At 41.0% G+C, this 23,822-nt stretch overlaps 1 protein-coding gene across 2 annotated transcripts in view; it reads right to left on the bottom strand.

The window, feature by feature from the left end:
* LOC116527390 (cytochrome c oxidase assembly factor 1 homolog) overlaps positions 1-23,281 on the bottom strand; it is an 87,235-nt gene extending 63,954 nt beyond the window's left edge. The window contains exon 1 of one of the 2 annotated variants that reach the window (XM_032244412.1): positions 23,196-23,281. The gene's annotated coding sequence lies outside the window, so the exon portion shown is untranslated. Of the gene's footprint in view, positions 1-23,105 lie in introns of both variants that reach the window. The other variant, XM_032244410.1, reaches the window with a different exon arrangement.
* Positions 23,282-23,822: the final 541 nt, after the last annotated feature.

Genomic DNA, 23,822 nt, shown 5'->3' with positions numbered 1-23,822 from the left:
CTTGAGAGGCAGAGGTAGGAGAACTGCTTGAGCCCAGGAGGTTGAAGCTGCAGTGAGCTGTGATGGTACCACTGCCCTCCAGCCTGGGCAACAGAGCAAGACCTTGTCTCAAAAAACACAAAGAAAAGAAAAGGCCAGGCATGGTGGCTTACACCTGTAATCCCAGCACTTTGGGAGGATGAGGAGGGTAGATCACCTGAGATCAGGATTTTGAGAACAGCCTGGCCAACATGGTGAAGCCCATCTTTTCTAAAACTGCAAAAATTAGCCAGGCATGGGATTGAGTGGTTCTTTTTTTTTAATCACACAAAGGAAAGTGTGCAAAACATAAATGTTCAGCCCCATAAATTAAAACAAAGCAAGCACCCATGTAACCACCAGAGTCCTAGAAACTGAGGATTGCCAGTAGCCCGGCGATCCTTCCTACTTCTTTCCAATCATTAACCCCTCCCTCCTCTCCAAAGGTAACTATCATCTTGACTTCTAACATTCTAGTTCTGTATTGTCTGATTTCAAAATTGTTTAAATTGAATCATATACAGTAGTACAGATTCTTTTGTGTGTGGGTTTTGTTCAACATCATCTTTTTAAGGTTCATCCACATTGTGTGAATTGAGTTTGTTCAATTTCATAAGAGCATAGTAGTCCAAGTTAGAAATATATCATAATTTACTTACCAACTATACTGTTGATGGAAATCCATTCCTCACACAACAATTTGGAGCTAGTACAAATAGTGGTGCTATAAACATTCTTATAGACACTACTTGGTTGCACACATGCCCACCCATTTCTGTGGAAGTAAAATTACAAAGTCATAGAGCATGCATACATTCTGCTTCTAAACTGCCAACCAGTTTACCAAAGTGGTTATATCCAACAGCATAAAAAATTTCATTAGGCATGGTGACTCATGTCTATAACCCCAACACTTTGGGTGGCTGAGGCGGAAGGATCACTTGAGTCTAAGAGTTCAAGACAAATCTGGGCAACACAGCAAGACCTCATCTCCACAAAAAATAAATAAAATTAGCTGGGTGTGGTGCCACACGCCTGTAGTTCCAGCTACTAGAAGACTGAGGTGAGAGGATTGCTTGAGCCTGGGAGATCAAGACTGCAGTGAGCCAAGATCTTACCACTGCACTCCAGCCTGTGTAACAAAGTGAGACCTTTCCTCAAAAAAAAAAAAAAAAAAAAAAATTCTTGCTCCATATTCCCACAAACGCTCTGCATTATTAATCCTTCTAATTTAGCATTCTGGCAGTTATGTAACAGTTGTATGCCATCTGCATTTCTCTAATGATTTGTGGTCTTTGGCACCTTCTCTTATTTTTAGTGGCCACCTGGATGTTCTTTTCAGTGAAGTATCTATTCAAGTTGCTTACCCATTATCCTACTGGCTTGTCTTTTTCTCTTACCCATTATTCTATTGGCTCGTCTTTTTCTCACTGATTTGTAGTCCTTCCTATATGCTATACATAATCCCTTCGTCACAGAGTTGCAAGCATCTTTTCCTACTCTTTGGCTTGCATTTCACTCTGTATTCCTTATTCTGGTCCACTGATCTGCTATACAAAACCAAGACTGTTGTGTGTCCTGGCACCAATATAACACTGTCTTTGTTAATCTAGTTTTATTTTTTTTAATTTCCTATCTGATAAAACAAATTGTTCCACTTTATTCTTGAAGAGTATCTTGGCTCTTCTTAGCCTTTTGCACTTTCATATAAATTTATCTTTTAATAATGTGATAGTCCATAACTAAATCTTATTAACATACTTTAAAAATATCATAAAGCCAGCTTATAAGGGGTGCAAAACTTGCCTGAAGTCCTAACACTGCAAAGCTTAGATGTGAACCTGGGAGCGTCTCTGTGCAAAGTGCACACTTTTTCACTACAACATCCTGCAGGGCTAACCTCACACGTGAAAACGTTAAGCCTAAAAATAAAAAAATACGAAATGAAGCATCATTCTAACACCAATTCAAATTATTACGGGTCACCAGGCATGGTGGCTCACACCTGTAATCCCAGCGCTTTGGGAGGCCAAGATGGGTGGATCACTTTAGGCCAGGAGTTTGAGACCGGCCTGGCCTCTACTAAAAATACAAAAATCAGCCAGGCATGGTGGCATAGGCCTGTAATCCCAGCTACTTGGGAGGCTGAAGCAGAAGAATCACTTGAACCTGGGAGGAGGAAGGTGCAGTGAGCCAAGATCACACCACTGCACTACAGCTTGGGGGAAAGAGCAAGACTCTGCCTCAAAAAAAATAAAATAAAATATATGTATGTATGTATGTATGTATGTATGTGTGTGTGTGTGTGTGTGTGTTTATTTATTTATTTATTTTACGGGTAATTTTAAGATATGTCCTAAACAGTTGATTTATTAATAGTTACTGCCTACTTATAGCCCAGTGTTATAAAATGTGTATCATGTCTCATTCTCTTTCTAGAGCTACTAAGAAGATGAAATGAATAGCTCTTTGGTAGGTAAAGAATAGAAAAGATTTATGGTTGATTCCCAGATGTCCGGCTTGAGTAAAGGATGATTACAGAAGGAAAATAATATTTCTTTAACAACTAGGCAGTGTGGCAGGTGCTTAACATAAACTATCTCATTTTAGTCTCCTAACTCCAGCAGGTATTACTGGTGACCCAAATTATAAACAAACAAAAGGATTCAGAAAGGTTAGGTAAACTTGTCCAAAGTGAAAAAGAAATTACTGGATAGCAGACCTTAACTGAAACTTCAGGTGCTAAGCCCTTTCCAAAACAGCACAGTGCTGATGTCTGTGATTACCTGTTTCACAACTGAGCTGAAAAACTAGATTTTCCACCAGGGAATATACAAGTGACACTAAAACAATAGGCAGCTGTCAGGGTTTCATTATGATTAAATGTAGTAAGTCACATGGGAATCTTTTGACATAACTGCCCCAACTAGCCACCTTTAAGAACAATTCTGCATTTGTTGTTGGGTTTTCTTTTTTAATTTTTGTAAAATGATATCAGATCCTTAACATATGTTAGAGCACATGTAATATCCCATCCCACATTTTTCACAATATCATTGCAGCGACAGCAGAAATCTTGTGGTTTGGTTTTTAACATATTCTGAGAGAAACTAAAATGAGCATATTAAAGGTTCATGAAAAATCAGGGGTTCACTATGATATACCTTGGTGTAGCTAATCACAGACTAACAATTTCCATGTATACATATATAAAACAGCATGGTAACTCAATGTAGGGAAGTAATGTTCCACTTTATTATGTGCTTATCAAAGCCCATAAGTAATACTGGGTAATACATTTAATAAGAACAGATCAACTACAGTGATATTCTTACCAAAGAGTAAGATTTACAATGCAGATTCTTGGCCATTATTTAGAAAATCTCTGGCCAGCTGAAGTGGCTCATGCCTGTAATACCATCACTTTGGGAGACTGAGGCAGGCAGATCAAGAGGTCAGGAGTTCAAGAACAGCCTGGCCAACATGGTAAAACCCCCGTCTCTACTAAAAATACAAAAATTAGCCAGGCATGGTAGCACGTGCCTGTAATTCCAGCTACTGCAAGGCTGAGGCAAGAGAAGTGCTTGAACCTGGGAGGTAGAGGATGCAGTCGGCCGAGATTGTGCCATTGCACTCCAGCCTGGGTGACAGAGCAAGACTCCATTTCAGGAAAAAAAAAAAAAAAAAAAGAAGAAAGAAAGAAAATACCTGATTCATTGAGTCAAAAGTGGGAATCTGCTTTTTAAAAAGTTTGCATTTTCACATGTATCAAATAGTCACGTGTCACCTAACAATTAGGATACATTCTAAGAAATGTATAGTTAGGTAATCTCATCACTGTGCAAACATCATAGTTTACTTACACAAACCTGGATGGTATAGCCTACAACACACCTAAGCTGTATGGTATGGCCTACTGCTCCTAAGCTATGAACATGTAAATCATGTCACTGTACTGAATATTGTAGGTACTTATAACACAATGGTAAGCATTTGTGCGTCTCAACATATCTAAACACAGAAAAGGTGAAGCAAAAATATGGTGCTGGGCACGCTGGTGTGTGCCTATAGTCCCAGCTACTCAGGAGGCTGAAGTGGGAGAACTGCTTGAGCCCAGGAGTTCTGGCCTGTAGTGCACTATGCCAATCGGGTGTCCACACTAAGTTCGGCATCAATATGGTGACCTCCTGGGTGCCAGGGACCACCAGGTTGCCTAAGGAGGGGTGAACCGACCCAGGTCAGAAACAGAGCAGGTCGAAACTCCTGTGCTGATCAGTAGTGGGATTGTGCCTGTGAATAGCCACTGCACTCCAGCCTGGGCAACATAGCAAGACCCTGTCTCAATCAATCAATCAAGAGAATGAAAAAAAAATAATATGGTACTATAATCTTATTGGATCAGTGTCATATATACAGTTCACTGTAGGCTGAAATGTCACTACGTGGCACATGACTACACATATAAAAACATATAAAATACATATGTGGATAGGAAGAGAAACTAATACAATAAACTCCCAAGTGTCCACTACCCCTATTAAAACACAGCTTTTTACCAAGACCTTAAAGACACTCTGATCCCACCTCCTTCCCTCTACTGAGGCAGCTATCCTGATTTAATCATTCTCTTTACTGTTCTTGTTTTTTTTTTTTTTTTCCTTCTATCCCTCCAGGGAAAAAGAAATTTTTTTTTTTTTTTTTTTTTGAGACAGAGTTTCACTCTTGTTGTTACCCAGGCTGGAGTGCAATGGCACGATCTCAGCTCACCGCAACCTCCACCTCCTGGGTTCAGGCAATTCTCCTGCCTCAGCCTCCTGAGTAGCTGGATTACAGGCATGCGCCACCATGCCCAGCTAATTTTTTGTAGTTTTAGTAGAGACGGGGTTTCACCATGTTGACCAGGATGGTCTCGATCTCTTGACCTCGTGATCCACCCGCCTCGGCCTCCCAAAGTGCTGGGATTACAGGCGTGAGCTACCGCGCCCGGCCTGAAATTTTTTTTTTTTTAAGAGATAAGATCTCATTCTGTTGCCCAGGCTGGAGTGCAGTGGGGCAATCAGAGCTCACTGCAGCCTCAAACTCCTGGGCCCAAGCAATCCTCCTACTGGGGCCTCCTGAGTAGCTGAGACTAAAGGCACATGTCACAATACCTGGCTAATTGTTTTCTATTTTTGGTACAGATAGAGGTCTCACTCCAATGCTCAGGCTGGTCTTGAACTTCTGGCTTCAAGCAATCCTTCTGCCTCTCAGCCTCCTAAAGTGCTGGGATTACAGGTGTGAGCCACTGTGCCCAGCCTCTTACCCTTCTTATCAGTTTTATCTCTCATACATAATAATACATGTACATAATTCTAAGTTAAAAATCATTTTCCTGCAGAATTTTGAAGGTGGCATTGCTTCACTGCTTTCATAATTCCAGGTTGCTACAGAGAAATCCAAAGCCATTCTGATTCCTGATCCTGTATATGTGATCTTGGTTTGTTTCACTCTAAAATCATTCTTTACCACACAGTATCCTGAAATTTCCTAATGATGTGCCCCAGTGGGCGTATATTTATTAGGGTGGACACACAGAAAGCACATTCAATCTGTAAATGACCTTTTCATTTTCGCCTTTTCATTTCCCCCTATTTCATCTGCAACTCAACTATATAAATGTTGAACCTCAGGAATAGTTAGCTAAGTGTCCTCTTGTCTTTCTGCCTACTTCCTAGATTTTCCAAACGTTATCTTATAATCTTCCAAAGGTTTTCACTTCCACTATCATGTTTTAAACTGTTTTCACTTTCTAGCTAGACTTTTTTTTATTAACACATTGTCATTACATATATTTGAGGGGTACAATTTGATGTTTAAATACATACAGGTATTGATCGACTTACGACCTGTGCAACTTACGACCATTCGACTTTACGACCACAATCGCTAGCCATGACTGCTCCGCGTCTGGCAGCGCAAACGTTGCCCAGCTGGGCGTACAACAGTGCGGACCAGCTTCCGGTAGCACTACCATCTCCGCGTGCACCATTTCAACTGTTATCCCTGACTCAGTATAGCAATTTGTGTTTTGTGTCTTGGATATTTTTCATCAAACCCCTCCCAATAAACTTCTTATACAGTTCGAAGCAATGGACCCAAACATCGAACGATTTGCAAGGATTGAACACCAGTTGTACTGGTAATGCAGTGTTCTACTTAAACCTGACAAATGTAAAAATAAGAAACAAAATGGTGTAGAGATGATACAAATGGCATAAAATGAACAAAGAAAATTATGATATATAACAATAATGAAAGAAAATTATAAAATATGACTTAAAGATTTTTATAACATCATTTCACAGTACTGTACATACAGCCTACTCAACTTACGACCAAATCGTGTTACGACCGGTCTGTCGGAACCAATCGTGGTCGTAAGTCGAGCACTAGCTGTATATATATGTTTTGTTATTTTAGATGGAGTCTCTTTCTGTCACCCAAGCTGGGGTGCAGTGGCATGATCCTGGCTCACTGCAACCTTTGCCTCCCAGCTCAAGCGATTCTCCTGCCTCAGCCTCCCAAGTAGCTGGGATTACAGATGCACATCACCATGCCCAGCTAATTTTTGTATTTTTAGTGAAAATGGGGTTTTGCCATGTTGGCCAGGCTAGTCTCGAACTCCTGACGTCAAGTGATCTGCCCACCTTGGCTTCCCAAGTGCCGGGATTACAGGCATGAGCCACCATGCCTCAATACATATATATGTTATATAATGATCAAATCAGAATATTTAGCATGTCCATCACCTCATGCACTTATCGCTTCCTTCTGGTAAGAATACTCAAAAGTCTATCTTCTGGCTATTTTCTAACATACAATACCCTACTATTAACCATAATCACCCTTCTGTGGAATACAATACCAGAACTTATTCCTCCTAACTGTAACTTTGTATTCATTTGACCAACCTCTCCCTACCCTCCCCTCTCCCACCCCAAGTCTCTGGTAAGTTCTGTGGCTAGTCTTTTGTACAGCATCCTGTTTTTATGCATCCTCATCTCATCTCCCTGAATATATCTGTAACTGCGGTAGGAGGTTGTTGGTCATTGTTTTTTCTCCCTACAAAGCCTTTATTTCTTCCAAGTTGCTTTTTGGTTTTGTTTGTTTCAATTCCACGATCCACCTTCAATGCTTGATGCCTTCCTCAAATAACTGGTAATCCTTGGGTATTTGCTTATGATTAGGACTGGAGGTCTAGGGCTAGATACACTGTCTCAGGCCTATAATTCTAGCACTTTGAGAGGCCAAGGCAGGCAGATCATTTGAGGTCAGGAGTTCGAGACCAGCCTGACTAACATGGTGAAACCCTGTCTCTACTAAAAATACAAAAATTAGCCAGGCATGGTGGTACACACCTATAATCCCAGCTACTCGGGAGGCTGAGGCAAGAGAATTCCTTGAACCGAGGAGACGGAGGTTGCAGTGACGGGAGATCACACCACTGAACTCTGCCCTAGGAAACAGGATGAGACTCTGTCTTTAAAAAAAAGAAAAATTGGCCAGGCACGGTCGCTCAAGCCTGTAATCCCAGCACTTTGGGAGGCCGAGGCGGGTGGATCACGAGGTCAAGAGATCGAGACCATCCTGGTCAACATGGTGAAACCCCGTCTCTACTAAAACTACAAAAAATTAGCTGGGCATGGTGGTGCATGCCTGTAATCCCAGCTACTCAGGAGGCTGAGGCAGGAGAATTGCCTGAACCCAGGAGGCGGAGGTTGCGGTGAGCCGAGATCGCGCCATTGCACTCCAGCCTGGGTAACATGAGTGAAACTCCGTCTCAAAAAAAAAAAAGAAAAATTAAAACACAGATGACAGAGAAAAAAAAAATTAGCCAGGCATGGTGGTATGCACCTATCTCATTCTGTTGCCCAGGCTGGAGTGCAGTGGGGATGCACCTACAGTCTCAGCTACTCAGGAGGGAGGAGGGAGGATCACTTGAGTCGGCAAGTTCCAGGTTGCAATGAGATAGGATCATGTCACTGCACTCCAGCCTGGGTGACAGAGCAAAACCATGTCTCTAAAAAAATAAAAAATAAAAATAGTGAATCATCTTTCTGTAATAGGGTTATACTAAAACTTGGAAAGATTTTCTGTTTAAGAATTAAAGATACAATAATAAACCTATGGCTTAATACTAGTATGAACCAGTACACTGTAAAAATTACATATTGAGAAAATGTATAAAAATTATTTGTGCTGGGCGCGGTGGCTCAAGCCTGCAATCCCAGTACTTTGGGAGGCCGAGGCGGGTGGATCACGAGGTCAAGTGATCGAGACCATCCTGGTCAACATGGTGAAACCCCGTCTCTACTAAAACTACAAAAAATAAGCTGGGCATGGTGGTGTGTGCCTGTAATCCCAGCTACTCAGGAGGCTGAGGCAGGAGAATTGCCTGAACCCAGGAGGCGGAGGTTGCGGTGAGCTGAGATCGTGCCATTGCACTCCAGCCTGGGAAAAAAGAGCAAACCCCCGTTTCAAAAAAAAAAAAAAAAAAAAAAAAAAAATGATTTGTATCTGACACAGACACAGGATACTAGAACAAATTAAAAAACAAACAATACGCTGGAAGCAGTGACTCAGGCCTGTAATCCCAGCACTTTGGGAGACCAATGCAGATGGATCACTTGAAGCCTGGCCAACATGGCAAAATCCCATCTCTTCTAAAACTACAAAAAATTTAGCTGAATGTGATGATGCACACCTGTAATCCCAGCTACTCAGGTGTCTGAGGCACAAGAATTGCTTGAACCCAGGGGGCAGAGGTTGTAGTAAGCCGAGATTGTACCACTGCACTCCAGCCTCTGCAACAGAGCAAGACTCTTGTCTCAAAAAAAAAAAAAATACGTAATACAAAAATAAGTGCCAAATAAAAATCATTCTAAAACCTGAAAGATAATACTATATTTAGAAGTTATCATTATTAATATGAAAGCTTGAAACACACCCAGTATTACTTGCCTTTTCCAATAGTCTTGATCTTTGTTTCATGATATTCCCAATATAGAAAAAAATTCATTCATTTAACATTGGCGTTTATTAAATTAATTTGAGTGCATCAAAAAGCATCTCTAAAAAAAAAAAAAAGGATCTCTAAATTGAAGAGTATGTTGCTTCATATAAGCTTGTTTACTTTCTTAATGATAAACTATTTTGTCTGCCTCCTCTCATTTTTATTTTGCTTCTGAATTCAATATTGCTTTCACTAATTTTAGATCAAGTTCTCATTTAATGTTGAAGTATTTCACAAAAACACTCATATCTTTTTCTCTTGAAATTCCTCTCTTAAAGGATTTACAAAGGATGGCAGTCTACAGTGACTATTTAAACTAAAAAACACCAACAAACATTATTGGGTACTATTTAGATACACAACATTTGAATCTCATAGCAAGAGTAATACTACCTGATATGATTTGGCTCTGTGTCTCCACCCAAATCTCATCTTGAATTGTACTCCCGTAATTCCCATGTGTTGTGGGAGGGACTCAGTAGGAGATAATTGAATCATGGGGACAGTTTCCCCCATACTGTTCCCTTGGTAGTAAATAAGTCTCACGAGATTTGATGGTTTTATCAGGGGGTTCCGCTTTTGCATCTTCCTCATTCTCTCTTTGCCTGCTGCCATCCATTTAAGACAGGACTTGCTCCTCCTTGCCTTCTGCCATGATTGTGAGGCTTCCCCAGCCACATGGAACTGTAAGTCCAATTAAACCTCTTTATTTTGTAAATTGCCCAGTCTTGGATATGTCTTTATCAGCAGCATGAAAACAGACTAATAAAGTAAATTGGTACTAGGAGATGGGTGTCGTAGAAAAGATACCCAAAAATGTGGAAGCAACTTTGAAACGAGGTAACAAGCATTGGTTGGAACAGTTTGGAGGGCTCAGAAGAAGACAGGAAAATGTGGGAAAGTTTGGAACTTCCTATAAACTTGTTGAATAGATTTGACAAAAATGCTGATGGTGATATGAACAATAAGGTTTCAAGATGGGGTAGTCCCAAATGGAGATGAGGAACTTTTTGGGAACTGGAGCAAAGGTGACTCTTGTGTTTTAGCAAGAGATTGGCAGCATTCTGCCCCTACTCTAGAGATTTGTGAAACTTTGAATTTGAGAGAGATGACTTTTAGAGTATCTGGCAGAAGAAATTTCTAAGAAGTAAAGCATTGAAAAGGTGACTTGGGTGCTGTTAAAAGAATTCCATTCTAAAAGGAATAAAAAGCATAAAAGTTCAAAAAATGTGCAGCTGACAATGGGACAGAAAATAAAAAACCCATTTTTTGAGAAATTCAAGCCGGCTGCAGAAATTTGCATAAGTAGCAAGGAGTCCAATGTTAATCCCCAAGACCATGGGGAAAAGTCTCCAGGCCATGTCAGAGACTTTCACAGCAGCCCCTTCCATCACAGGACCAGAGGCCCAGGAGGAAAAAGCAGTTTTGTGGGCCAGGCCCAAGGTCCCCATACTGTGTGCAGCCTAGGGACTTGGTGCCTCATGTCCCCATCATGCCAGCCATGGCTGAAAGGGGCCAACACAGAACTTGGGCTGTGGCTTCAGAGAGTGGAAGCCTCAAGCCTTGGCAGCTTCCACATGGCGTTGAGCCTGCAGGTGCACAGAAGTCAAGAACTGAGGTTGGGAACCTCCACCTAGATTTCAGAAGATATAACAAAACACCTGGATGCCCAGATAAAAGTTTGCTGCAGGGGTGGGGCCTTCGTGGAGAACCTCTGCTAGGGCAGTGCAGAAGGGAAATGTGGGGTTGGAGCCCCTACACAGAGTCCCTACTGGGGCACTGCCTGGTGAAGCTGTGAGGAGGGCCACCATCCTCCAGACCCCAGAAATAGTAGATCCAGTGACAGCTTGCGCCATGTGCCTGGAGAAGCCGCAGGCCCTCAACACCAACCCATGAAAGCAGCTTGGAGGGAGGCTGTATCCTGCAAAGCCACAGAGGTGGAGCTGCCCAAGACCATGGAAACTCACCTTTGGAATCAGTGTGACCCAGATATGAGACCTGGAGTGAAAGCAAATCATTTGGGAGCTCTAAAATTTGACTACCCTGCTGGATTTTGGACTCGCTTGGGCCCTGAAGTCCCTTTGTTTTGGCCAATTTCTCCCATTTGAAACAGCTGTATTTACCAGATACCTGTAACCCCATTGTATCTAGGAAGTAATTATGTTGCTTTTGATTTTACAGGCTCACAGGCAGAAGGGACTTGCCTTGTCTCAGATGAAACACTGGACTGTGGACTTCTGTGTTAAGGCTGAAATAAGTTAAGTCTTTGGGGGACTGTTGGGAAGGCACAATTGGTTTTGAAATGTGAGAACATGAGATTTAGCACGGGCTAGGGGCAAAACGATATGGTTTAGCTCTGTGTCCCACCCAAATCTCATCTTGAATTGTACTCCCATAATCCCATGAGTTGTGGGAGGGACCCAGTGGGAGATAATTGAATCATGGGGCACTTTCCCCCATACTGTTCTCATGGTAGTGAGTAAGTCTCACAAGATCTGATGGTTTTATCAGGGGGTTCCGCTTTTGCATCTTTCTCATTCTCTCTTTGCCTGCTGCCATCCATGTAAGACAGGACTTGCTCCTCCTTGCCTTCTGCCATGATTGTGAAACTTCCCGAGCCACGTGAAACTGTAAGTCCAATTAAACCTCTTTCTTTTGTAAACTGTCCGTCTCCATTATGTCTTTATCAGCAGTGTGAACATGGATTAATATACTACTGCACAAAATAATATGTTGTACTGCCAACTTTAGGACTTATTTTGCTTTCAAATTTTTCATTTCTTGAAACACCACTAATAGGATTTGTATGAAGTGAACTATACATACAAATGTATTATTATTTATTTGTAAGAATAACTCGCTGTTGGCAGCAGAGGGAGTAAAAAACACATTTATAAGATGGCAACAGCTATGAGACTGGCTGTTTAGATCACAAGCTTATCTCCTAGATGTTCTTGTCTCAGCTCCCAGAGATGTGCACCTTAAGATTCTAGTTGGTGTCAGCATGACCTGCTCTTGCTTTCCACTTGACATCAGCGGAGCTCTAAGAGCCAATCATATCTAATACTATTGACTACTGATCGTTAATTCTCATGAAAATTATTCTGTTTTCCCAACATGGAATTACCAGTGACTTTCCTCAGGGTTTGGGATTTAACGTAACATACAAATTTCCCGAGAAATTCTGGGAGTGACTTCCCATACGGAAACTCAACTTTATCCAGAGATCATCTGCTCTGAACCTCCAGAATCTGTCCCAAGGTGAATAGCATGCACTAGGAGAGTTGTTTCTTAGCAATATTTATACAATCTTCCTTATTTTATGTCTTTTGCACCCCAATTTCCAGAGATATCTGGCTTTGCTACTTCTTGAGCTTTATGAGGATTTAGAGGATAAATCTAATTGGTTCATAGTTTTTCCCTTTCCCAATGCAGGATTCCTAAGTCTTGGGTGTCAGTTAATTTTGACTCATTCTTAGGCTTTTCAGTACTCTACACTGTGTTGATGTTGTTTGTTTTCTACATCCATTGGGTTTTTACTGCAGTTTTAACAGAGTTTCAACAGGAAGCAAGATTAGAAGTACAGATTCAATCTACCAGGAATCCACATTTTTAACAAGTACCTTAAGTTGTTCTGATGCAGGTGGTACCCAAATCAACTTTCAACCACTGAACTAGAGGATAAACAGTGAAAAGTGCTCAGAAAAATGAGCACAACTTGAAATGGTTGAATAATTGTTAGATGTTAATATCAAAGAGAATATTCTAGACCTACAACAGTTACTTCAACAGTAAAAGGGCTAATGGGGGAAGAGAAGTTAGGCTTGTTCTCTACAACCCAAAAAAACTAGAACCACTGTAAGGAAACTACAGACCAGAGACTTGGTACAAAATGGAGAATAGAGAATAACTTTTCTACTTGAGACTCACTCTGTCCCCCAGGCTGGAGTGCAGTGGCGTGATCTCGACACACTGCAACCTCTGCCTCCCAGGTTCAAGCAATTCTCCTGCCTCAGCCTCCTGGGTAGTTAGGATTACAGGCATGTGCCACCACACCAAGCTAATTTTTGTATTTTTAGTAGAGATGGGGTTTCACCATGTTGGCCAGGCTGGTCTCAAACTCCTAACCTCAAGTGATCTGCCCACGTCGGCCTCCCAAAATGCTAGGATCACAGGCGTGAGCCACCATGCCCGGCAAAGAGGAGCTTCTTCATAGATAAAATTATCTCCAGCAGGAATGAATTGCTTTGGGAAACAAGAAACTCAAGCACAGAGTACACAGCTATCACTTATTAGGATGCCACTAACAGCATCTAATCCCCAGATGGCTACATGGTCCAACTGGTTGGTGAGGCAAAGCAGTCACACAGGAAAAACAAAGTTAATAAATAATGAAATGCTAGAATGAAATTACAAAAATAAAGTCAAACTAAGTGACAACTACCAAATATAAAGGATTATCCATAGTTAACAGTACTACAGGTAATCGCTGTCAGATCCTAAATTTCCTGTTCTACTAGAATATAATTTTGCCCACAAACAGAATCTGTACTCTGATGTGCATTTATCCCTAGATTCAATATGAGGAGTTGAAAAGTGACAAAGGGATGGGTGGCTTCCTGACTACTATCAAAATGTCCCCTTGAGCCACAAATTTTAATATACTTTTAAGCATTTTTTCATTACCTGAAATGTATATTTGCATACATTACATTAGTAAATGTATTTTTGCTTACATAGTTGCATCTGTTCTCCCCACCTCCTCCAATAAAGGGGCAAAGAGGACACTAGAGAAGCTGGAGCACAGTGAACAAGGGGAAACCAACATGAGATGAGACTATAACAATAAGAAGAGAGGGCAGATCACAGAACAGGGAGAAGGGAGGAATGTTGTGGGGGTCAAGTTAAATATCCGGGGTTTATTCTAAGTACAATAATAAGTAAAAGGCCAGGGGCGGTGGCTCACACCCATAATCCCAGTTCTTTGGGAGGCCAAGGTAGGCGGATAGCCAGGCATCGTGGTGGGTGCCTGTAATCCCAGCTACTAGGGAGGATGAGGCAGAAGAATTGCTTGAACCCAGGATGTGAGGTTGCAGTGAGCCAAGATCACTCCAGTCTAGGTGACAGAGCGAAACTCCATCTCAAAAAAAAAAAAGTAAAAGAAGAGTTTAATGCTAAATATAATTTTGTGTTTTATTATGGGAAGTAGTAATATTGTATCCCTACCTTTCCTCTTTATTAAGGGTTTTAGCTAAGTATGATGGACTAGAAAGGATAAAATCAATATAGTCCCTTTTTTATTCAGAAACTTATAAACTTTCTGACAAACTTGTTTAGGAATAAAAACAAACATGGGGAAACTTACAAGCTTTATTCAGAAACTCACAAACTTTTATTTTATTCAGAAACTTACAAACTTTCTGACAAACTTGTTTAGGAATAAAAACAAACATGGGGAGTGTAAAATCATCAGATTTTACATTTTTTAAAAATGGCTATTGTGGGAAAAATAGAGGTAATAATACATCCTGGCAGATCTATTAGGGAGCAGTATATCTAGGTGAAAAATCATTGTTCTGGGCAATGAGAGAGGTAGAGATGAAGTGGCCATATTTGAAAATATTTAGGAGGTAGAATTAAGAGAACATTGAGAGTTCTTAAAGTGACCCCAAAATTGCTCAGGAGCATCTGGATGAATGACAGCCCCAGTCCCTAGGGAAGTATATACTGCCAGACATTAAGTTGCTGGAAGTATAAAGAAAAGGAGAATCCATTTTTTGGATGGGTTAGCTTTGAAAACCTATGAGTCACTAAAGTGCAAATGTCTCACAAGCTTCCACTTCATCATTTCTCACTGAACATCTCCATTAAGGCTTCACATTCAAGATGCTGGCAATTAAAACCTCTATCTTTCTTTTAGTCTGTTCTATTTGCTGATCAATGCCACCGACTACCAGAGATGTTATAAATGGGATTACTACATGTGATTGAGAAGGCTGAAACATAAAACATCTGAAGTCGCACTGATAAGATTCTATGACTCACAGGTTCATACACAACACTGGAGTTATTCCTGCCACTAAGGTTAACCTTAAGGAAAGAGTTAATTCATAATTCTGCAAACACTGAAAACAAATACAAGTTTATTAAGGAATACTTTTATCCATAGGCTGTTTTACTAGTAACATCACAAGAGTAAGATGAATTTTGAAATCAACTTTAAAAGATAATTTCAATAGTTAAATGTCAGTTCTTAATTAACCATCTTGATTTTCTGACGTATAAATGTAGAGCAATTATCATCCAGCTGACAAAAAGCCACAATCTTTATTAGTAAGTCCTATTATATAGCACAACACTGCCACCTGTTGGAAGACCCTGCTATCCAAATGATTTTATTCTTAAAACACTAAATGCATGAGAAAGTTCGTGAATTTCTGGGAAAAAAAAAAAAAGACTATGTTGACTTTATCCTTTCTAGCCCATCATACTTAGATAAAACCCCTAATAAAGAGGAAAAGCAAGGATGCAACATAACTGCTTCCCACAATAAAAACACAAAATGGTATTTACTTTTTGGTTTTGGTTACTTGGATAAGAAGATATAACAATGAAGAGACAGCACTAGGGAGTTTTTGAGATAAGGCAACTATTCTGCATCCTGATTATGGTGGTGGTTATACAAATTGGTACATGGGTTAAAATTTATAACATCAAGTTTATTTTACTGTATGGTAATTAAAAAAAACAGTATAACAGGATAAATAGTGCCATATGTTTATAGAAAGAAGTGTTTCTAAAGGCTAATATTGCACACTAGAAGTCAATCTTTGTCCCCAGCATACACACAACATTCCAATGAGAGGAACAATCTATAACCAAAAGTTAGGAATATTTTAATTCTGGTAACTTTTTGTTTTGTTTTTTTGTTTTTTGAGACAGGGTCTCATTCTGTCACTCAGGCTGGAGTGCAGTGGCACCATCGCACCTCACTGCAGCTGTGACCTACAGTTCACTGCAGCCTCGACCTCCTGGACTCAGGTGATCCTCCCACCTCAGCCTCCTGAGTAGCTGGGAACACAGGCATGCACCACCACACCCAGCTAGTTTTTTTGCATTTTTAGTAGAGAGATGGGGTTTCACCATTTTGCCCAAGCTGGTCTCAAACTCCTAAACTCAAGTGATCTGCCCACCTTGGCCTCCCAAAATGCTGGGATTACAGGCATGAGCCATCACACCTGGCTAGGAAATGTTTTTTTTTTTAACCCCCTTGAGACAGAGTCTCACACTGTTGCCCAGGAGGGAATGCAGTAGCACAGTCTTGGCTCACTGCAACCTCCGCCTCCCAGGTTCAAGCAATTCTCTTGCCTCAGCCTCTCGAGTAGCTAGAACTACAAGCCCACGCCACCATAACCAGCTAATTTTTGTATTTTTAGTAGAGACAGAGTTCACTATGCTGACCAGGCTGGTCTGGAACTCCTGACCTCAAGTGATCCAACAACCGCCTTGGCCTCCCAAAGTGGTGAGATTACAGGCGTGAGCCACCACGCCTGGCTAGCACATTCTTTATGTGATTGCGTTTCATCTCCCTCAAAAAGCTGATGCATAATCAGGGAAAGCTGAGTGCTTAGCATCTATGTAATCTTGGTATTTGCCAGATCACTTATGAATCTAAGTGGCATCAAAGTTCCAAGAGATCTAAATCCATCTGGGGACCTTTCCAGTGCATTTGCAAAGGCCAAATGTCGTTAAGACACCAAAAGCCCACAAGATGACAGATCACCAGATCAGAGTCCAAATGACAAAGAGACCCAAACTAAGAGCAAAAGTCACATTAACACACCACCTTCCATCTCTCCTGATAATACACTTGCTGTTGATAAAATGATATAGGTTGTAATACTAATGACAGAATATTAAACTGAGACCTTATGAAAGATGTTGCAATGGGAGGGACAGGTTGGTAGAGAGAGGATAATCCATATAAATCCTCTACCCTTTATCCCTTAGGGCTGCCCTTCAGCCATCCTGTTCCCAGGATCTGGCAGCCACATGCAACCTTAGTTTTCTAAGTTTTGGTGGAGCCATACTATTGGCTGTTTTTCTACATTTTCCCAGTGATCCCTGGGAGGTCACAGCTATTCAGAGAGATTCTAGTACCCACAATAATTTGTAGTTCCAAAAAGAGGAGAATAGTTGAAAAAAGAATGATACAGTCATAAAAGAGAATAACACTAGTCATTTCCTAATCTTCAACTAACGACACGGTTATCTTTGCATTGAAGGAGGTAAACTTGCCTGTCAGAAGAAGCAACAGTCACAGCACACCACAGTAATTGCCAAAGTATCCAAATGGAGCGGTAGTATGATACCAGAATAATTCACAGATTTTTGGAACTATACAAGTTTGCAAACTCACCTCCATTTTAGAGTCTGTCATGATGGGTAATTTGCCCAAAGCATTAAGAAAAAAAAAGGCCGGGCAAGGTTGCTCATGCCTGTAATCCTAGCACTTTGGGAGGCGGCGACAGGCAGATGGCTTGAGCTCAGGAGTTTGAGCCCAGACTGGGCAACGTGGTAAAACCACATCTGTTCAAAAAAATACAAAAATTAGCCAGGTGTAGTGGCATGTGCCTATATACCTGAGAGGCTGAAGCAGGAGGATCGTTTGAGCCCAGAAAGTCAAGGCTGCAGTGAGCCACGTTCATGGCACTGCACTCCAGCCTGGGAGACAAAGTGAGGCCCTGTATCAAAAAAACAAAAAAAAAAGAATCTTGGATCATAGAGATTCATAGAGATGTTTAGGATTTGGAAAGCCATCCAAGGTAAACCTTTTATTTAGTCTGAATTACAGTGGTTTTAAAACTCAAAGATCTCCAAGTCCTAATACAAAAACACCTATACCCCTTTAAGAAATGGCCCTTTGGAAAGGTAAATGTAATAATGCATGCCTAAATTACACAATTCTTTTAAATCTCATATTTTATGTAAATAACAAAAACACTAAAGCATACGGTCAGCTCCTCAAAAACTTAAAAGAATCACTGTACAATCTAGAAATTCCACTTCTGGGTACATATACCTAAAAGAAGTAAAAGCACAGCCAGGTGCAATGGCTCACACCTGTTACCCCAGCACTCTGGGAGGCGAGGCATGTGGATCCCTTGAGGTCAGGAGTTCAACACCAGCCTGGCTAACAAGGCAAAACGCTGTCTCTACTAAAAATATAAAAATTAGCCAGGCATGGTGGTGCACACCTATAGTCCCAGCTATTTGAGAGGCTGAGGAAGGAAAATCACTTGAACCAAGAGGTGGAGGTTGCAGTGAGCCAAGATAACACTACTGCACTCCAGCCTAAGAGACAGAGCAAGACGCCATCTCAAAAAAAAAAAAAAAGAATTGAAAGCAGGAACTCAGACATTTGTATACCAATGTTCACAGTAGCACTACTCACAATAGCCAAAAGGTGGCAACAACCCAAATAGCTATATACTAATGAATGGATTAACAAAATGTGTTCATACATACAATGGAGTATTATTCAGCCTTTAAAAAGAAGAAAATTCTTTTTTGTTTGTTTGTTTTAAAGATGAGGTTTTACCATGATGGCCAGGCTGGTCTTGAACTCCTGACCTCAGGTGATCCACCCACCTCGGCCTCCCAAAGTGCTAGGATTACAGGCGTGAGCCACCGTGCCTGGCCAAAAAAAGAAAATTCTAACACATGCAACAACATGAATTAACCTTGAAGACATTACGCTAAATGAAATAAACCATACACAAAAGGACAAATATTTTATGATTCCAATTTTATGAGGACCCTAGAATAGTTATATTCATAGAGACAGAAAATATAGTGGTGGTTACAAGGGGCTAGAGGGAGGGAGGAATGGAGATTTATCATTTAATGGGTGCAGTATATGGAGATGAAAGTGTTCTGGAGATAGACGGTGGTGATGGTTACACAGCAATGTGAAACTACTTAATGGCACTAAATTGTACCTTTACAAATAGTTATACATATGGTCAATTTTATGTTATGTATATTCTATCACAATTTTAAAAAAGAAAAGACAAAACACTGAAACAAGAAACAGAGTTCTAACTGGAATCAAGCCACTGGTAAAGAATGAAATCTTGGCCACTATATGTAAACAGAGAGATGAAATTTTTTCTGGAAGCTATGGTATATCACTTTCCTTAGATTCTCAAAATACGCAGTTTCTAAAAATATTTTTACTACTATCCAGGTGCAGTGGCTCACACTTATAATCCCAGCACTTTGGGAGGCCAAGGCAGGTGGATCATCTGAGGTCAGGAGTTCCAGACCAGCCTGGCCAACATGGCGAAATCCCATATCTACTAAAAACACAAAATTTAGCTGGACATGGTGGCGGCCATCTGTAATCCCAGCTACTCTAGAGGCTGAGGTGGAAGAATTGCTTGAATCCAAGAGGTGGAGGTTGCAGTGAGCGAGATGGTGCCATTGTACTCCAACCTGGGTGCCAAGAGCAAAACTCTGTCTCAAAAAAAAGTTTTACATATATATATTCATAACATATAAAAATATATATATATATATTTACTACTACTACTGCCTTTTAACCAATGAAATAAGAAAATAAATACAAAACAATGTCAACAGGATTTTATAAAACTAATTTTTCCGGCCGGGCGCGGTGGCTCAAGCCTGTAATCCCAGCACTTTGGGAGGCCGAGGCGGGTGGATCACGAGGTCAAGAGATCGAGACCATCCTGGTCAACATGGTGAAACCCCGTCTCTGCTAAAAATACAAAACATTAGCTGGGCATGGTGGCGCGTGCCTGTAATCCCAGCTACTCAGGAGGTTGAGGCAGGAGAGTTGCCTGAACCCAGGAGGCGGAGGTTGCGATGAGCCGAGATCGCGCCATTGCACTCCAGCCTGGGTAGCAAGAGTGAAACTCCGTCTCAAAAAAAAAAAAAAAACTACTTTTTCCAACATGCCCCAAATAATACAGAACACAATAGTTATACTCAACCTCTGCATATATTAAATCTTCAAATAAATGCCTGCTAGTATGAAAAAAGTAACTTCTCTTCGGTAACCAACTGTCCAATATGGCTATCACGAATCTAATGTAGTATATGAAATATAAACAAGAGAATAAAATAATAACTTCTTGGAGTCTGTTTAAAATAGAAAGTTAAATGAACAAAGTTTAGATCGTGGCATATTTTTCAAGGCAGAAAGATAGGAAGGTACCAATGTCTGAAACAATGAACACCATTAGACTTAATATAATACCAGGGACTCAGATGTCACACTAACTGGGAACTACTATGTCAATTTCTATAACTCCTATAATTTAAGAACAATATCCTAAACTACAAGCCAGAAGCCTTTTAGAGAAAAAGTCCTGACTACACAAAAATTTAAAACAGTATAGTAAAAAATATAAAAAATTAACTAAATAGATGGAAAATATCTGCCACATATCTAACAGTCAATGGCTTAATATCCCTACACAAAGAACTCCTAAAAATCAATAAAGACAAAACTCAATAGAGAATGGACAAATTATAAAGTTTCCCCTTGCTTCATTTTTCAAGTCTTAAAATGCTCCTCACAGGTTCTTCACAGCATTTTTCCTGGGCCTGGCCTTCCATGTAGCTGTTGGAAAAACTTCACTCTGTGAACTACAGCCACACACCCATAAGGAGGTCTCCAGGGCTACTAAAAATTAATCTCATGTGCTTTTCATTTAAAAGAACAGTAGCATAATCTAAAAGACTGTCACATATCTGATAAATGACTTGTAACTAGAATATATAAAGAACCCTTGCAACTTAATTACAAAAAAGACAACCTAATTTAAAAATGGGCAAAGGATCTGAGTAGACATTTCTCCAAAGAAGATATACAAATGGGCGATAAGCACTCGAAAAGATGCCCAGCATCATTAGCCATCGGGGAAATGCAATTCAAAACCATATTTTCAAAAAGTTAGGAGATGTTTAATGGTCACAACACAAAGAAAAGACGAATGTTTGAGGTGACGGACATGCTAATCACCTGATTTGATCATTACACATTGTATACATGCATCAAAATATCACTCTGTAGTCCCTAAATATGTACAATTATTACATGTCAACTAAAAAGAATGAAAACACAATGACACACACTTCACACCCACTAGAATGGCTAGAATTAGAAAGACAGATAATGACAAGTGTTGGCAAGGAGTAAGAAATCAAAACCCTAATACACTGGGGGTAGGAATGTTAAAAAGATGCAAACTGCTGCTTTGGAAAACAGTCTGATCATTTCTTAAAATGTTAAACAGAGCTACCATGACCCAGCCATTTCATTCCTATGCACATACGCAAGAGAAATGAAAACATGATGTCCAAACAAAAACTTGTAGGTGAATGTTCACAGCAGCATTATACATAAGAGCCAAAAGGTGGAAACAATCCAAATGTCCACTAAAGGAAAATAAATAGTGGTAATATCCATAAAAGACTATCCAGCAATTTTAAACAATGAAGTAGTGACACATGCTATTAAACACAATAAAGGTGAACATGAATGTTAATTAAAAGAAGCCAGTTGAAAAAGACCACACGCTGCCTGATTTCACTTACATGAATCATCCAGAATAGTCAAATATACGGTCAGTCAATTTACAGTTGCTTAAGGCTTGGAATGGGGAGTGGGGACGGGGCAGTCAGGAGAGCCTGCTGAATAAGCACAGGATTTCTTTTCGGAGTGATGAAAATGTTATAAAATTGTTGCGACAGGCTCTCACAAATTGAATACGGCATATTAAACATGAATGAAATAATGTGAGAATAACTTCTTGGAGTCTGTCTGAAACAGAAAATTAAACCAACTAATGAAGTTGAAGAAGATTAAAGCATGTTTTGTAGTGATGGTTGTACAAGTTTATGAATGTACTAATCGCTGTACGTTTTAAATGGTGAATTCTATGGTAGGTGAATTGTGTGTCAGTAAAGTTTTTTTTTTTTTAAAGACTGAAGACTGTTTTGTTTTGTCTTTTCCATTTTATCCTGTTTTTAAAACAGTGCCTAGCAATATTAGGAATTCAATTGATTTCTGTCTGAATGTTAGAACAAAAATAAAAACGTGGGTAAACCATATAAAACTTTGCCATATCTAAAGTGATTAAACTATTGTAGACTGGCATGGTGGGAGCATAATACACATGTACCTGCAGGCGTGTTTTCCATGAAAGGACCAAAGACTGAATAATTCAGCAGAATCAAGACCCTGAAGGCCCTTGAAGAAGGTAGGCTAAGAAATGTGTATTCTCCTGAAGGCAACGGGAAGGACAGGAAGTTCTGAGGGCAGAAATACACAATCAGATCTATGTTTAAATGTGCAAGTGTAAGCGGAGGTTTGCTACTTCTATACACAAGTGACCCGCCTTAGAAGTAGGGCAATAGCTCTCCGGGGAGAATGCGGAGGAATTAGGGGAAGACTGGAGAGGCAGGTTATCAAATTATCATAATCTCCATAGATTTTTTAAAATTACACAGCACCCACCCCCAAACACACACACAAGCACTCATATATGCATAAATACATCCAATGTGCCCTACACGGAAATCACTTCTGTAGTCAGCCCCTGTTGGGGAGGGGAGGGTTCTGCTCTTCAAGTGTGGCGGAGACAAAAAGTATTATGACCACTAAACCACAATATTCTTTCCTACAATAATTTGGGCAGCGTACTCCTCAAGGTGTTGAAATTTAGGACTACCAACAAAAGTGCCCGGTCCCAGCTCTTGGAGAGGACCCCCAACTCTTTACGGTGTGCTGTCGGGGATGATCAGCAAAAACTGCAGGACAGGGCCCTGGTTAGCTAGACACAGCCTCCTAACTCCGAGCGCGCGGGGGCACGGGTGGCATCCAATTCGAGGAGCTACCGCTGGTTCCCAGGCCCCAAAGAAGCAGCGCAGGGAGGTAGCCACCCGGCGCCGGCGCGAACCTCCGCGAGGTGACCCCTGAGGAAGTCTCCAAGCAGCAACTCACCCCGCGCGCAAACGCAGCCGCCCGGATTGCGGGTACAAACGCTCCTTGCGAGGGTGAAGACGGAGACTCTTACACCCGCGGGAGACTAACCTGTGAGTGACAAAAACACCACGCCGTGACAACCTTGAGGAGTTCTTCAGGGTGCAGGGAGAGGCCGGTAAATGCGCGCGGGTCGGCGCGCTAGCGGGAGAGCAGTCGAGACTTCCGGCGTCTGCGGCCCGCCCGCTAGAGCGTCGAAGCCTGGCAACCGAAGGCTTCAGTTCGCTTCAGGTTCTAAATGCCAACGTAGGTCCTCGGGCCGGCTGATCCAGGGCTTAGGTCGCCGGGGCTTGTGCCTTCTGCTTCTCAGACGCTCGGACTCGCGTCGGGAAGGGATTCGCCTCCCCTGGTCCCCGCTGTTTTTTTTTTCTGCGTCCGGTTATTGCATATGCATTCAATGCAGTACCACTAGCCCGGGAAATTTAAGCCACAGGCTCACATTGCTCCTCGCAGCGATGCGGCTCTTCCGCTGGCCTCCAAGGACCAGAAGCCCGGGGCCAACTGACCCCCACTTTAGCACTGAAATCCATGCTGCCCCCTTCAGCTGACAAATTTGCCAGCACTAAATTTTATTTTATTCTACAATTAAGTGCCCAGTTAACGGGGAGTACGGAGGTAAGAAAATTTCAGAAGTCAGGCGGATAGCATTTACCTCATAATTTTTTTTTTTTTTTTTTT

Source organism: Sapajus apella, unplaced genomic scaffold (assembly GCF_009761245.1).
Source record: "Sapajus apella isolate SASKATOON/1434 unplaced genomic scaffold, GSC_monkey_1.0 scaffold54, whole genome shotgun sequence".
In the NCBI taxonomy this organism is placed as follows: Eukaryota; Metazoa; Chordata; class Mammalia; order Primates; family Cebidae; genus Sapajus; species Sapajus apella.
Note: the sequence above shows the minus strand (reverse complement) of the source record. Positions and strands in the feature narration are given on the sequence as shown.